General features: G+C 34.1%; 1 protein-coding gene across 1 annotated transcript in view; it reads left to right on the forward strand.

The window, feature by feature from the left end:
• Positions 1 to 4,255: 4,255 nt before the first annotated feature.
• Positions 4,256 to 14,229, forward strand: part of LOC129798854 (serine proteinase stubble) — a 38,691-nt gene continuing 28,717 nt past the window's right edge. Inside the window, exon 1 of the mRNA XM_055842274.1 lies at positions 4,256 to 5,590. The gene's annotated coding sequence lies outside the window, so the exon portion shown is untranslated. The remainder of the gene's footprint in view (positions 5,591 to 14,229) is intronic.

Below are 14,229 nucleotides of genomic sequence, written 5' to 3' on the forward strand. Positions count from 1 at the left end.
TTACAAATAGTTGTTACACAACAGGTGTTTTTTTTTTTAATTTAAATAATACACTTGAAATAAACATCTCTCTGAAGAGAGAGAGATATAAAAGAGACTGAGCAGGGAGCTTTCATGACACCTCAATCGTGAAAAAGCTCCTGTCGAAATGATCTATAAAATAGAATTTTATTGCTCAAACTCTAAAGAGACTGCAATTTACACAGTTCATTGATTATGGGATATTATAGCTTTGATACAATTGTGTGAATAAGATTTTTAAAAATTAATTTTGCTGTTTAACCGTCTGCTCATTGACCGTTATGCGGGCTTAAAGTTTATCCATATGGCTTAATCTGTTCTATAATCACCTTATCAAGAGAAATTTTTCGACAAATTTTCACTTAGGACGAATTAAATAGGGGCAATTGATCCATTGATCTATCTTTGTGAAGTAGGTCACCACTAAACCGACTAAACCCACCAAGACCGAACAAACTTAATAAATTTCTTAAAATACACAAGAAATATATTTTTCGGTGTTTAACCCTTTAAGGACGATTGGGTCACCCGTGACCCATAGAGAAAATAGTTTTTCCTGACTACCTGAAGTTATTTCTTTCTAATGTTTGTACATAATCACGAAGTAGAAAGATGTAGGATTCTAGGATATTTTTTTTAAAATCTCTAGCTATTTGCTATATAAAAAATATTTGAGCTCAAAAATAACGAATTTTCAAATTTTCACGTTGGTGCTTGAATTTTAATATTTTTAATATTTCAAAATTTTTTTAAGCAAAAACCTCTTGGGACTAGAAACTATAACAACTATACATAATATTTCTCAACAAAGTAAAAAATTATAGTTTATTGGTATTTTCAGGAAAGCTTCATAATTTTGATGGGTCATATATGACCCAATCGTCGTTAAAGGTAAAAAACACCGAATCTGTCACTAGTGGATTTTAGTTAGAATGTTTTACGTTTTCGTTTATGTGTGCGCAAAATAGTTAATTATTTGTGTAATATTGTGTGATATATCAATTAGCTGAGATTTCCCAGTGCAATACTGGATAAGCAAATCGTAAATCATCATCGGATAAGCAAATGAGAAATTAGGAATAAAATTGCCTATATCGGATGAAAGAAAGTAATTAATTCTCCTTTTTTTCTAAGGGAGTGCAGCATGGCGTCACGATATAGATCTGTTTGGCATTTAGTACTCACTAAAATGACGTAATGTCAGGAACAGGGGCCTGGCCTATCAAACCCGATAAAAAGTGAAGTTGTTTTTCACTTTTCCTTGTAAAAAATTATGAAATGATGATCATTATGAAATATGTATTTTTAGATAGCTTTTAATGCATAATTTCGAAATATATCAGACTGATAAATCAATTCTCTTTAGGAATAAACTTGGCATTAGTCTTGCAAAAACGCATGGAAAAATGAATGTCGAGTCGAGAGGCCCCTGATCAAGAATTTATAATTTAATTGCAAAGTAAAGTGTTTTTTTAAGTCGGACAATTTTGAAATCAGGCATACCGAAAGTCGGACTTTTGGCGTTATTCTATTGAAAAAGGAAAAGGCGACATCTTTCTTCTCAACATATTTTTTAGTACACGACAGTTCTCATATGCCTGCATAATCAATTTTTGAGTATGTTGGTTCTTCTGACGACTGTTTAGTTTAGAACACAGCGAGGGCTGAAGAAACAGTCGAGACAAGAACCAAAATAAAGAAAAGTCAATCATGTAGAACCACTTGTGAACAGTAAAGTGCTAACAAAATAACATGTTGTTTTTCATTGGAATAGCACCATTATTCCATTGAAAAATGGAAAGGGTAAATGTTTCTCCTGAACATTTTTTAGTACAATAGGACTTCTCATGTGCTTCTGCATTATCGACTTTTTTTATGTTGGTTCATGTCCCGACAGATTTGCTCAAAACTCGTAGTGTTCCAAAACCCACCAAACAAGCGTGACAGGAACAACACAAAGAAAAGCCGATCATGCAGAAACGCATTAGAACAGTCATGTTGTACAAAAAAAATGTTTAGAAAACCTTCAGCCCACAAATATATAGTCATTCGAGGAGAGATGGAACACCTTTTTTATATTCAATATTGCGGATACGTTTTGAATGCGAGACAAAGACGAATCACACTGGTTTATCATTTGAAGACTCTAAATTTAGGATATCAATATTAGAAATGCTAGATGAAAATAGTCACTTCGAAAAATAGGATTTAAAAAATGTTGCATTTTGAGGCACTCAAAAAAAAGTTAGGGTGAAATGGAACACCCCTAATTTTAGCAAGATATTTATAGTTTATTTTATTAATTTAGAATAGGAGGGAAGTGTTTTTAGACATGAACACTATTTCATTGAATTTATTGGAGTTGATTTTATTTTTTTCAATATAAATGATTTATTTTGTGGAATATGTGGCTCATATACTTCAATGGCAATTTCGCTGAGTGTATCAAGTCAGTCTTGCCAGAAATTTAGGGAAAATAATATCTAAAATTTACTTGAAAAGATTTTGAATAACATTGATCAAAATTCACACCGGAAGTGTTGCCAAAACTCTAAGTTTCAGCTCTCCTCAACCCCCAAATACACGTATTCTTATGGCGAAATAAAAATTTTTGGCCATTTTTCAGACATCCAAAAAATTCAATTTCAATTTTCTCGTACAATTTTAAAGGTAGAACGCTGTAATTTGGGGGTATTCATTAGAATGTTGAAAGGCACAAATAGACCAAATGAGGTGGAGATTGTGCATAGGGTGTAGGCAGGAGGCGAAGTGGTCCATCTCTCCCACTGTTCCAACTCTCCTCGAATGACTATATGTGAAGTTGGGCTGTTTCTTTGGTGTCCTGTCCGCCCTAACCCTATATCCCAACTTTTAAATTATAAAATTTCTTAGGGGCAGGGTTTATTTTTCTAAAGGAAGCTGTTCACTTGACAGTTCACTTTTATGCAATAAATAAATTTTTGAAATTTTATTTTTCTATGTCTTTAAGCTTTCAATTGTTTCTCAAAATGTGCTACCAAACAATTTTTTTAATTTTTAGTCAGGAAAATCAGTGTAGGGTCAACGAGAGATTATTTAATAGTGCAGTGGGATGTTGATATTTTAAGCAAAACCCTAATTAATCAAATTGAGCTTACACCTTCATCACAAAAATAGTTGTGATCAGTCATTTGCTGAATAATTTTGCCCCGACATCTCCTACATGGAAAAATAATGTAAAAATCGAGCACTCAGCGAATTTTCCTTTGCCATTGCTTTTCCAAAGAGAAGAATCTCACTGAACATGCCTGGAAGGAATTAATCTCTCTCCCTCTCTGTTTTCTCTCCTCATTCGTGATCTCAATAAATTTAATCACCACATCACAAATTAGAATTCAAAATAAATTGATTCTCTGAAATTTTTGCTTCTTCCCCTTCATCCAGTCCATCATTTGACGGACGGTATTATGATCGACATTTCTGTAATATCATAATTTTCTTCTTGGGACACAATGTTGACATGCTATCGTGACACTTACATCTGGAGCAACAACACACCAAAAAATATTTTAATTGCAATTGTGAAATATCTTGGTGCTCTTCTTATGCCTCTCCATACACAAGCCTCAACCACAGAGACAGTCCAACATTTGAGGCCACTGTACTCAACGGTGCACGCTGACAAGATAATGGCACGGAGAATTATGATAAAAGTATTTTTAATAAGAAAAATCTACACACCGAAATAGAAGACCCCTGCCCCTCCTCTTCTTTAACATATTACCGAAAAACTTAAATGAGACAAATTGGATGGAATTTGAGACGAAGGCAAACATTATTTTCAGGTTGGATCAATATGATGATGATGATGACTTTAGGAAGATAAAAAAAAAGATCACAACCGATCGACGCCTTGAGATCAATTTGCAACTGATGACAGAGGTTTTTGCCATTTGCCTTGTATCATCTTCTTCTATATCAAATCACTTCTCTTGTGGTGTTCCCCTTTGGAGTCGTGCGAGACGTTGTTGGTCAAGAATCTCTTGCTCCCCGCGAGCATAATCTTCTGTCCCCCTGCAATCTCTCTCGTATGCGCACGGACTCCACATGATCACAGCTGTGAAAGAAGAAGAACCCATTCCCAAAGCACAATCTTTCTCTTCTTCGTCTCCCCAGTTTTGGAGTCCTCCACACACGACAGAATGAGATGGCTCGACTGAAATTGTCCAGAAGCTCTATCTCACTCATGGTGGATTGGAAAATTGGTGTTCAGGAGCTCCACAGGTTGAGTATCGCAGTTCAGTGTGATTCTAACATCTTCAGTGTCAAGGTCTTTTGGTCTGTTTCTCTCTCGCGATCGCGCGCACACAGACTTCTTTTATTTTTTTTATTTTTAAAGACTTATTCTCCCCATGAAAATCTTCCCACCCAACATCACTCCACTGAAAAAAAGGTGTTTTATATATTTGACGTCTTCAAACTCCGCCTGAAATATTGCACAGTTTAGTTGATGATCACTGGTGGACAAGTGCATATCCGTTGACGCGAGTTGTCCACCTGATCGTTACGTGTAAAATTCTTACGAAACGTTTCAACCCAGATCCAGAACAATGACTACCAATCGCTACAGAAGCAAAAGACTTTAAGGAAAGTTATCCTTAGGAGTACCTTTCCACGTGATCGCACTTATTTCCTTCAACTGATCTTCGAGTGATCTTGTGATCTTTGGGTGATCTTCGAAATATTCGAAACAGAAAAAAAATCGATGTCACTAATTCAGTGGTCAAATCATTGGTGAAAGAATATTTTAAAAAAAAAAGCCCCAGAGAAAGAGAGAAAAGAAGCACAGTTCGAATTAAGAAAAAAAAGAAAAAAAAAACCAAGTTATCCAGAGAAGAGGAAAAGATTTTGCTGGTGTTGTTGATCGCAATTGAAAGAAAGCCAGCCAAGCCAAGAGTCGATCGAATTATCATGGAATTCTTGAGTGTGAGAGGAGCAAACCGTTAGCCAAATAACAGTTCTGTTGGTGGTGTTTCTTGTATTTGTCAGTGTATTGCTCTCACCTGGGTTTACCTCTCTTTTGCTTGGGTTATTATTATATGAAGAGTTCAATTTTCAATGCAGCCACCTCATGACTGTGGCTCGTTGTCTTCCCCATAATCCCGCACATTTGCCCAAACTCTCTGTGACACGACAATATTCAGCCACACAAAATTACATGCCTTGTTTCTGTGATAACGAGAAAAAGTGAAAATATATCCCTCATTCCCGGAGCCAACATACCACACACAAAAATTTATCTTTTTATTTTTAAACACAAAAATGACAAGTGAAACTTTGCTGTGAATTCTGGTGCTCTTTTTTTCTGTTCTAATTAAATCTAAAATCCCGGAAGATTTCTTCAAATTGTTCTTGTGAAAAAAAAAGCTTTTTTTTTGTTGGAGCTTTTGTACATTCACCGGATCCACACATCTAACCCAATCAAGAAGGATTTATATCACCTGGATTTTTAGCTGAAGATTGGAGGAATATAAAATTCACATTGCTGAATCATTGGGGCAACTCTCATACACCCACACAACAGAGAAAGGTAAGAGAAAAACAACCGATGAGGATGGAATATGAAATGGTTTCAAGATGAGGTCAAGGCTCATATCATTTCCGCCTCTATCTCATGTTTTAAGCCATACCTCCTTTAAAATTTCCGCATTATTTCTCGCAGTGAAATATTCCTTGTCATTTTCAACTGCCAATACACTCCCCCCTATTAACGTATTGCAGGTCTAATCGTGATCTGTGTTTCTCAAGTATTAATGTACGATACTTTGTTGACTGCTCGAGATCGCGGGTTTCTTGCTATATTCAATTTTGCTTCATTCATTTTATGAGTAGTTTTGGGTTAGAATACAATGGGGTAATTTGGAATCATTTCTTATTCGGGATTTTCAGATTTCCTCATTGTTTCAGATGAACAAACAGAAGAAGAAGACCACAAGGAAGTAGAGAGAACTAGGGCAGTTGTAAACCTGGGGTAGTTGTAAGCATTACGATTTTGTTTCAATTAAATACATTACCCTATGGGATATGTAATTTATCCACCTTATCGAAAGGAAAATACTTGTTGAAAATAATTGTTGCAATATTTATAAAGGAACCGGCTTTTAGAGATATGCATTTCAGAGTATGAGACCTATATGCATTTAAGTGGTCTTCAGACTATATTTAGACTAGGTTTAGCCCAGTTTCCGAAGGTCTCAAAATCCAAAGCAATAAGGAATTTTATCGGTTCATCTGAATCTAATGAATTATGTACTCTGATTATCCAATCCTAAGTCAAAATTATACAAAAAATATTAACTGATAAGAAATTAGAGAAGTTAAGCCACATGGCTAAGTCTTAAGTTTGAAGTCGGTATTATAGGGGAAATGCTTCTAATTTTGTCCAGTTTCTTATTTTGGACACTTTGAGGATAACATTGGACACTAAAAATAAATTGATTAAAATGATGGATTTTTATTCCAATATTTGATGAACAATGAATTCTGTCTAAATATTTGTTCTTTTTGGAGGATTTTAACACTAAATACGTTAAATTTTGAATATGATTTGAGTTGAAATTGCTTTGTTGAAAATTCAGTGTGAGCAATTGCTTACGAGAAATATGACAGAACTTCGTGGCTTACTTCAGTCTTATTTAGTTTTGGTGAAGTACTAACAAAGTTTGTTCGCTTTTTTTGAGTGATATTATTGAATATTCATTGAATATTGTGTTGATTCACGTTACTGATGATTTGTACATTTGACCTGAAGTGAGATTTGCCTTGTGAATTATATTTTTCGTGTGAAAAATGGGGAATTTTTTCCAAGAGATTCACCAGTGAGGTGATGATTCTTATTTTGGACAGGTGTTTTTCTCACGAAATTTCGTGAAGTTTTAGCTTTTGTGATGACTATGTTGGACAAATGCCTGGAGAAATGAAGGAGCATCATCTCTACGAAAAAGATGCAGTGAGAAATGCCTTGAAAGGCTCCCGGAAAGGGCAGGGAATGAGCGAATCCGCACGTACTTGGAGTACCGAAGTCAACTCACTTTAATGAATGATATGGAAAGTTTCTGGGCTTGTGACATTCCACGTTTCCCTTACATGACCAGGAAGAGGACTTGGTAAGATTGGTTCATAAAATGAAGAACAATGGGCATCCTGTTGAGGCGGATTATCTGTCCAAATTTACAGACAAGTTGTAAAAATTAATAACCAAGTTGTCCAAAATAAGAGTCAAATTCACCTCTACATATCAATTCATTTTTAAACGTATTAAAACTAATTTTAGTAAAAATGAGATGATAAATAGCTTGCCAAGTTTCTAAACAATCCTTCTGAAAAGAGAGTAACAAGGAAAGTCAATTAGTATTGAAAATATGGCACTTCAAACTTAGGATATCGATGCTTATATGCAGACTGTCCAAAATTATAAGCACTTCCCCTATATACTATAGGGATTCTTCTCCACTAAAGAAAGGGTCCACATAAGTCCATGTGGTCCAAGTCCAAGTCAATGTTTAAAACTGCCTATTTACCACTACCCCAGTTTCACGCTACAAGCCCTACACTTTAAGGTACTTCTTTGTAGTAGTTTTCTTGTCTCCCTCTAAACCAGGTTAGAAAATCTCAAAATTACAATTTAGGCCAGATTCCAAATTACCCCATTGTACCCTATACCATGGGCAGTATTTTATTTTGTCTAAAAATGTCAAGTAAAGTACAGAACAGATAGCAAAGCAATTTTTAATATTGACTCCGGCATACCTTTTAGATCAGAATAATTTCATGAAATCAAAATTCACATCCCCTTCTTTCTCCCGTGGTTTGTACATGTCTGTCTCATTCTTTCGTACTTTAAATTCGACTGAGCTATATTGAAATTATTGTGATATCTAAAAGAAGAAGAAGAGTGCGAATGAATGAGAAAGCCATATGCAAAGTGAAAGATTCGAATTTAGACTTTATGGAATTTTCTTGATCTAAAAGGTGTGCCGGAGGCATTATAATAGAAATTAATACATTTATTAAATGACTATATGGAACACGGGTGATTCACAGTCCTCAATGGATTAAGCGGTCTTCAAACGAGAGGTTTAGCTCAGTTTCCGGAGGTTTCAAAGTCATAAATAGCAATTAATTTAAGTGGTTTTTCAGAATGTTATTGATCTCATTAGTCCTTAAGAATCCAATCTTAGGTCCCAATTTTTCAAAAATTTTTGGCTGATAAGAAATTAGAGAAGTTAGCCATATGGCTAATCCTTAGGTCTGAAGCCTTTATTACAGTCAATTCACTGATCAAAATTGAATATTTGATTGATCAAAAAAATGTTTATTCCGTAGTCCAGTATCCTCTGAAAATCATTTCATTTCTTAATGCAATAAAAATTCAAGTTCGGGTATGTTGCATAGTGTTTCTCACTTTAACATTTCCTCTTGTTTATACCGGTCAAGTCGAATTTCATTAAAATTCTTGTACCAAAATATGAAAATTTTAGCATAACCGCAAATGTAACTATTTTGAAACTTTTCCTAAATGAACGAGCAAAGTGTATAAAATTATAATGATACATTTAACATAAATTTTGTAATGATTACACGAACACAATAGATCTTAAATTCCAAATTGAAAGTCATGAAATTTCCATTTTTCAATGTTTTTTTTATAAAAACATAAACATATATTTGGCAGAAAAAAGAATAAAAGAATAAAACTGAAAATAATACATACTATTTATATAGAACATTTCATTTATTATACGGATTTCAGAAAAAACTAAAGATTATCTTCTTTACTAAATGCTCCCAATCTGCACATCTGAAGTAGAATCACACAATTTTAATAGTGCGAAGAAACAATTTACTTCATTTTTCATTCCAAGAATTTCACTGATTACGAAATTATAGAAATTAACACTTTCGGGACCGCAGGAGATTCAGCAAGCCAATTTCACAATTTTTTGATCAATTAAAAGAGTTAATAAATAATAATAACAATAATCGCGGCACAACGTTCCATAGGGGAATTTAGGCCTTCCTGCAATGGGAGTTCGGAACATCCATTATAATTTTTCTTATACGGGACGAGATTGTCAGTCCCATGACACGTGAAATCAAGTTAAGTGAAGCTTACTGGAGGCAGTTCGATATTCGAACACCTTTAACGCCAAAAAATAATTCCTGGTGAGCTAAAGGGATTCGAATCCGGGACACTTGTATCACAGTCCTCTATCACTTAACCCATTGAGTGCCCAGGAGTTAATAAAAATCCTACAAAAAATATCCTAGGTTTTGACAACCTTATATAGTTTGTAATAATTAATAAGTGGTTTTTCTTGATTCTAAATAGTCAGAAAAATGTTTGTTTTTTTTTTTCAGAATATCCATATTTTCCTTTAGGTTCAGAGTACCAAAAGAAACGAAAGAACTAAACTAACTAACTATGTAAACCTCAGATCTGACAATGCCCTTATACGGGCTTCAGATCTAAGGCTTATACAGGTTTCATACCTGAAGGCTTAGCCATAGAGGACCTACTTTCTTTCATTTCTTATCAATTAGGATTTTTGGATAAAGAATTGACTTTGGATAAAATATTAAGGACAGATTATCTTATTAGATTTGAAAAATTCCTCAAAATGCTGGTTCATGAATTTCGAAAATTTCAGGCATTCGACTAAACCACATTCTGAAACACGTGTTAGCCATAAACTTCTCTAAATTCCTATCTTACTATTACTCTAATAAGTATTGCTTTATAATAGACAGTTGATTTAGATGCCATTATAGTTTCTTAACAGTTTTTTTAATGGCAATATTTAACTTACAAGGAAATAGAACACGGCCTAGAGTTCATTGGGAATCTTATAAATGTAATGCTTTCTTTAATTTCTTATTCAAGATTTAGATGTTTTTCAAACTGGATTAATTCTTTCGTCTGAACATATTGCAAAAATTCATTATAGGTTTATTGCAAAGATCAGTTTTTTTTTGTACAGGTTTAATAAGAATCGAACCTAGAATTCTATGCCACAATGCAAATGCTTAGTATATTAATCAATTTGAATTTTATTAAGAAATCACTAACTGCACCATCTTAGATAGATAAGTGGTCTTCAGACTAGGGGCTTAGCCCTATTCGCGAAGGTCCGGATTTCCTTAACAACAAGCAATTGCAGTAATTTTTCAATCTATATTAAGTTAACTTCTGTAAATGAACAATATTCAGTCAAAATTTTTCTTCAAACTATTGCGTATTGAGGAATTAGAGCAGTTAAGCCATAAAGCTAAAAGCCTTAGAGTTCATAAGATCGAATCCTCACGTTCATAAAACCTGATGCTTAATACGAACTCAAATATTTACTTTAAATGATGATTTAAAATTAGTTTTTTCCTAAAGAATTATTCCAACTTTGATAAAAAAAAATTGTTGTATGTTGCACGAAAGATAATTCGAAAGCCTTTTTGAAAATTGATAAAAAGAAAAATTTCATTTGAACACAAAAATTAAAATTGGTAAATAAAGAAATAATCAGAAGAAATACAAAAAAATTGAATTAAACAACAGAAAAAAACCATTCGATATAAAAAAAAAATTGTATTTTTGTTCAAAACTTTTCGATGTTACACAATTCGCATTTTTTCACTTAACCACTGATAATACTTTTATTTTCGGCATTAGATTTTTATTTAATTAAATCTTTAAAAAAGTTACAAAATATGACCTGATTTTGTGAATGTGTTAAACTTTTGTTTAACCAGTTATAAAAGAGACTGAAAAAATTATCTGACGTTCTGAAAGTGACTGAATGACGAAGATCTGACGTCACTATCTCTCACCGTTTGGCCTCTATGTCTAGACAAAAAACTGTATCTTTCGAGATATATAAGTATAGATTATACTTCTCTCAATAAACTCGATTTAGAGTTAATTTTCAGCAGACACAAACCGTTTGACCTTTCCAAGTAATCAACGGATAAACAGCAAAACGTCCTATTTTTTAAACCTCAAATTCTCAATGTGATGCGTGATCCCTTGGGAGATTAATAAATAGTACCTCTCCTTAGAGTTCGAGCAAAAAAATTAATAATAAATCAGTCCTTAGGTGTGAGATAATATCTAATAATTTCAACACTTGTATCACGAATTCATCTTGATGATTATAATGAAGATGACCCAGATGAGATGGAAAAATGTCAAGAATTCCTCCATCGATAGCAATGCATTAAGATTCTTGCTAAAAATTTTACGAGATAACACGAAAGACTTCAATAGAGTGCAAAAGACGAACCTGCCAAAGCGGTTTTGTCTTCTCTAATATCTCTTGGGGTTGATTTATCCGTTAATTAAATTAATGCCTTTTCTCAGAGAGAAGTTTGCGCTTCTTTTTTTTTATTCTATTTCTTTTCAAGACAAAAAAAAAAACTTGTGCTATCTCCTGGATTTTCTAGTAGAATGTGTGTGATTCTAAAATTAAAATAAATATCTTATGTGTTGGATGTCAGTAAAAGTTGAACGAACGGACTTGATCGTTGTCTTCTCTTCTTGTGCAAAATTGTTATAATATACTCCTTCTTCTCTAAAGTATGGGATGCAAAAGTCGATGGGGAAGAAGCCCAGCAGGAGATATAAATTCTCCAATATTGTGAATAGTTGAAGGTATATGCTCTATATACAGACAAGTAGCAAATAAATAAAGACAGCAATTTACACCGTACACAGAATACACAAGAGATTTTGTCATGGTAGAAATAAACTATTTTAGAGAAAGAGAACTCAATAGATAAGAAAAAATAGAAATACTAGAAGAGAGATATATTAAAGAATAAGAGTGTGAGAGAAGAATTTTCTCCTTTTCCTGTCCCCTCATTTGGAGATTGAATTGTCTTGTGATGGGAAAACAAGAGATTCTAAAAGGAGAGAGAGAGGATGGATTCTTGTCATCTCATTTTCCATTTTACCCACAAGAGACACTGTGTAAGAGATTCAGAGTGAAACAAGAGAGGAAGTTCTTGATTACTTGGTACACACATATTCCCAATTCCGTAAAGAAGCCTAAAGAAGCCAAGTCAACCGATGGCAAAGAAATCCAACTTTTAGTACCACAACCAAAGAGACATTATACCCTGACGACGTGGAAGTCGCTGTCCACAGATGGTCTTATGGTGGAAGAAGAAGATATATGGAGAAGATGCAACTTCTTTTCATTATTTTGGTCTCATTTTTGCATTTTTATATTCCATCTTTCAAGTTCTCTCCGTCTCCTTTGGTGATCTTCTTTTCTCAACAATCATATCATTCTCCATTAAGATGAGATTCTCTTAATTATCTCACATATTGTAATTGGCACAAAAAATGAAAGTTATCGGTAAGAACCCTACGGACTAAGAATGAATTAGACAACCCAGACAAACGAAAATGGAAAGCGCTAAGAAAAATACTGGTTGATTATTCGGCTATATATTAGTACAACCATTCCTGAACACTTCCTGAACACTTTTGAACTTTCAAGTTAAAGTTATGGAAACCAAACAATAAAGTTTAAAATAAACGTAACACCCATAGTCATTAAAATTAAGATTTATTTAATTGATATCGAAACAAACCAAACCCTATTACAAAAGTTACAGAAATCTGATCAATCGCTCAATAATGCAAACTCCGAAAAATGATTCTCCTGCAAATCACGAGCAGTTGAAAATGCAACCTACTGCTCACGAAACAAGAACACGCGAAGACACATCTCGAATAATCCACACTCAACCAATCCCGAAAAATATTCCGGTCGAAACATCAATAAAAGACGACAGCCTATACATTTTAGTAATCTGGGGGGTAATACGATCATCGGTAAAGATAGATAAGGTCATAGAAAAGAGACATCTTTCAATTGGGGCACCTTTGAAGTAGGGTTTTTCCTCTCATTTTTAAATTAACACTAGACCTTACCATGATGTAATTTAGCTCCTCAAATCAATTTTAAAGCTAAATTAATTTATGATTTATGATAAGGCTGACTTCCACACTCTGAAACCATCCTTATAAAAAAGTTGAAGGCTCTGTTCAGCATGTTAAGGTAGGTCCTAACAGGGCCAAAAAAAAGAGTTCCACCACATACGTAAAGTAAGTATGAAGGCAACCTATACCAAAAGTAGGCAGGTCTACGTTGAGGTATAGAACTTAAAACTCATTAAAGCCCAATGATCATAATAGACTCCTACCAATACTAAAATTCATAACATGATCACTAAAGGCGATCATGGGATTAAGAAGAAAAGGGAACGGAGAGACAAAGGCAACGAAAACAACTTTGAAAAGCCTGCAAATTTTGAGATCAAGACTATTATTAAACAACTATCTAGAAATTTTAATAATGACAACACTTATAAGATTTAGGGTAACAATAAAATTCTGGATATTCATAGGGGGAAGTGGGGCACCTTTTAAATTGGGGTATCTTTGAAAATAGGGGTTTTTCTCCTATTCTCCTATTGGGGAGCGAAAACCGTTCAGTAATGCCATAATTTTGCGTTGAAGAGGGGGATTCACCTTATGCGACATTGTCGGGATCGAAAGAATGTCCACAAATCCACGACCAATGGCAGGAGAAAGATCTTTGTGTAAGCACAGAGGGGGCTTACCTAAAGGGAAACTGGAGAACTGAAGGTGTCACCCATCTTTCAACTTCCTCAGAGTCTACGGCGACTGATGTTCACTCACTGAAGTACTGATATTAGTTGCCATAAGCGACAAAAGCACCATATAACAACCTTCAGCACCCACCTTAGGATGGTAGAGGTTAGGCGTGTGAAAGGAGTAAAGGATTTGGATTGATGGGTTTGGCCGTCGGCGTCGACTGGGTTAACAACTGTCGAATTGGCCATACGCTCTATATTTGGCATAAATTCGGATGGAAGACATGTTTTCAATAATTTTTTTTTACCTATTGAAACCTCCAACTGTTTCAATCCTTTGCTACACAACGTGAAACTCTCTGTTAATTTTGTAAGATCTTTTCGATATTGCAATAGACAATCGGGACTCCTTAACCTACAATAATTACCTGTTCTCGAATTCTATTACAAAAAATTGATGCATGATATTTCAATTTGATTGAAAAATATGATATTCTGGTATATTATTAAAATGCCAAATTCTGATATTATTTGAAGGATCCTAATGATCTC

Source organism: Phlebotomus papatasi, chromosome 1 (genome assembly GCF_024763615.1).
Source record: "Phlebotomus papatasi isolate M1 chromosome 1, Ppap_2.1, whole genome shotgun sequence".
NCBI classification, from domain to species: domain Eukaryota; kingdom Metazoa; phylum Arthropoda; class Insecta; order Diptera; family Psychodidae; genus Phlebotomus; species Phlebotomus papatasi.